Here is a 3365-nt window from a genome sequence, read left to right as displayed (position 1 = left end):
TTTCTACACCTGCTGAAATCACCTGCTGCCCAGGGAGGCCTGCCACCGCCCCTGGAAGAGTTGTTCCTTGCAGGACGCTCTCTCTAGGAAGGTCGCAGTACACCGGTGCTGACCAACGTCAGACCCCCTGTGATACGTAATAGCTGCAGGCTCAGACTACTAATCATTTAACTTGGAATGTGCATGGTCTTAAAACTCATTCAAAGCTCATGTCACTATTCGTTAATTAATTGTGTTATAGTTTTAAAGCAACCGTTTACTTCCAGCAAACTTCAGTGCTGTATTATGTTCAGTGGTATTCAGAAATACACCATATCAAATCTGTCTCTTAAAGTAAATACTGCCAATTTATTCAGCAGTAATAACTGTAAAAAGCTTCAGTAGCAAATCAAAACCGTTACTTGAAATATATTTCAAGTAACCTATGAATCTACACAGCACATACAAGACAGTCCAGGGATCAGGCCCAGCCAGAATGGGGTTGTGAAAGGCAGGTGCTCCTTGACCAACCTTATCTTCTTCTATGACTTAGTGGATGAGGGAAAGGCTATGGATATTGTCTACCTGAACTTTATTAATGTCTTTAACACTGTTTACTACAGCATTGTCCTGGAGATACTGGCTGCTCATGGTTTGGACAGGTGTACTGTTTGCTGGGTTAAAAACTGGCTGGATGGCCAGGCCCAGAGTTATATCCAATTGTTGGCCAGTCACTGGAGTGGCTCCCAGGGCTCAGTGAAGGGACCAGTCCTGTTTAATACATCTATCAATTATTTGGATGAGGGGTTCAAGTGCCCCCTCAGTCAGTTCCCAGATGACACCAAGTTGGCTGGGAGCGTCAATCTTCAGGAGGACAGGACAGCTCTGCAGAGGGATCTGGACAGGCTGTATTGATGGGCCAAGGCCAATGGTATGAGGTTCATACCATGTTCAGCAACATACAGTGCCAGGTCCTGCCCTTTGGTCACAACCCCTCGCAGGACTACACACTGGGGGAAGAGTGGCTGGAAAGCTGCCTCAGGAAAACGACCTGGGGGTGCTGAGCATGAGCCAGTGTGTGTGCCCAGGTGGCCAAGAAGGCCAATGGCATCCTGGCCTGTATCAGCAATAGTGTGGACAGCAGGAACAGGGCAGTGATTGTCCCCCTGTACTTGGTACTGGTGAGGCAACACCACAAATGCTGTATTCAGTTTTGGGCCACTCACTTCAAGAAAGACATTGAGGGGCTAGAATGTGTCCAGAGAAGGGCAACAGACCACGAGTCCTGTGAGGAGCGGCTGAGGGGGCAGGGGTAATTTAGCCTGGAGAAGAGGACCCTTGGGGTGACTTTATTCTTCTGTACAGCTACATGAAAAGAGGCTGTAGGCAACAAGTGACAGGATGAGAGGTAAATGGTCTCAAGTTGCTTCAGGGGAGGTCTAGACTGGATAGTAAAAAAAATTTCTTCACAGAAGGGACTATTAAGCATTGGAACAGGCTGCCCTTGAAGTACCATTCCTGGAGGTATTTAAAAGGTGTTTAGACGTGACATTTAAGGACATGGTTCAGTGATGAGCACAATGGCGCTAGGTTAGCAGTTGGATTTGATGATATTATGAATCCTTTCCAACTTAAACAATTCTATGATTCTATATTTGGTCAGCATTGCCCAGTTCATTCAAACTCTCAGATAACGAAAGGTAAAAGGTAAAGTGAGACAGCTATTTTAATAAACAGGACAATTCAGCCACTGCTTCTGTTCTAAGAAACCTTGATCTAAAGGGTCCCTTAGTATACCAACCTCCATGAAGTGTACTTTAAACCTGTCAGGATCAGTTCCATGTAAGTGCGGAAGAACAAGTTTGGTGCGGCTTTGCACCTCTGCATAGGAAGAAACGCATTTTCCATACTATCTCTTTCTGTCTCTGTTCCATCTCAAACTCTCAATCTGTACTGCGGTTCATAATTCAGCAACAAAAATATGCAACTGCTATCTTGTACAACACCCTTGTTCATGAGCAGAACATTTACAGAGCCTCTACCAAGAAAGCACATTTTAGCAAGCTCTTTTCTGCAGATGGGCATGTAGTGCTATGATGGGAAAACTAGAATATTTTATTTCACCTTAATCTGCTAGCCTTTGCTGGTTGGCTTTGAAATGCAAGGGTTTCTAAATGCAGAGTTTTACTTTTTTTTTTTTTTAATTTTATATGAAAACTAAACTAAATAGATGTGAAATTACATAAGTCAACTCTGTCAAACCAGCTGCATTATGAATTTATCTTGGCCATAAAAACCTCAGAGATCAATTTCCACTAGATTCCATACTAGGGACTTTGGCTCACCCCTTCCCCATAACAATAATGACATGAGAAGAGGCCAGTGCAGCAACTGAACTACACAACTATTTTGCAAATCCTATTTCTTCCTTGATAATTGTATTTTTACTGCCAGGCCAGTCACTGAGGCATCATCAGCAAGTCATTTCTTGGTATTACAAGGCTACAAAAAGCAGATGGCATTAATTGAATAGGATCACCATTCCAGGCAAGTGAACACCAGGTAACATAAGGATAATAAATGTCAGCAGAGCATGCGGGATAGAGCTGCAATCACATATTAATTTACCCAACACAGAAAAACAGAGACAAAATACCTAAGAGCAAAAATTGACAAAAGAAACTTCTTCACAACTCCACAGTGAGTTTGGAAGAAAAATCAGAAGTGAAGAAAAACAAAATTCAGTCCTTTTCATTAGAATTTAAAGTACTGTACTTAGTGACCAGTACAAACTCTGACTGCACATCTCTGCCTACAGATGGGACCCAGCACTGTCTTGCTCTGTTTCTCAGGCAGATCTGTCGGCAGCAGATCTCATCGTATTTTCAACTCCTGGACTACACTACATGGACCAAAAAACGTCATTATTTTCCACAACAGAAAAACCAACACTCACTAAATGACCCGCGAATCCCATCCTGACCCCAATACAGCTGTCATCTGCAAGGACGGACTCCGATCCTATACGCTCTAATTCACCTCGGGCAGGACAGAACACCTTCAGAACAGGCACCGACTTTGATTGCATTCAGCACTAGCTTTTCCACATATACTCGTACAGAGAGCTATTTAGTAATGATTATTTATGCAGCCTCCCATATTAACTTTTATAAGACAAATTCTGCTGCAAGCTACTTTGACATAAACCTAGAGTAGTAATTGCTGCAGTCAAGGATCTCCGTTTCCACGTCGACCCAGCAGCTAACGGGGAAACGTGATGCTAAATAAACGGTATTTTTCCCCCAGGAAAAACAAACAAACAAACCAACCAACCCCCCCCCCGCGGCCCCCCGACCGAGGGGGGGGGGGGGGGGGGGGGGGGGGGG

The 3365-nt window shown here is 44.0% G+C and overlaps 1 protein-coding gene across 3 annotated transcripts in view; it reads right to left on the bottom strand.

The window, feature by feature from the left end:
* The window catches only part of PTCH1 (patched 1), a 74075-nt gene that overhangs the window by 68133 nt on the left and 2577 nt on the right, over positions 1–3365 (bottom strand). The window lies entirely within an intron of this gene.

Source organism: Corvus kubaryi, unplaced genomic scaffold (genome assembly GCF_017639235.1).
Source record: "Corvus kubaryi isolate FWS band 111438036 unplaced genomic scaffold, C.kubaryi_AGA036_p1.0 37357, whole genome shotgun sequence".
NCBI classification, from domain to species: domain Eukaryota; kingdom Metazoa; phylum Chordata; class Aves; order Passeriformes; family Corvidae; genus Corvus; species Corvus kubaryi.
This window is presented reverse-complemented; position numbering and strand designations above follow the sequence as displayed.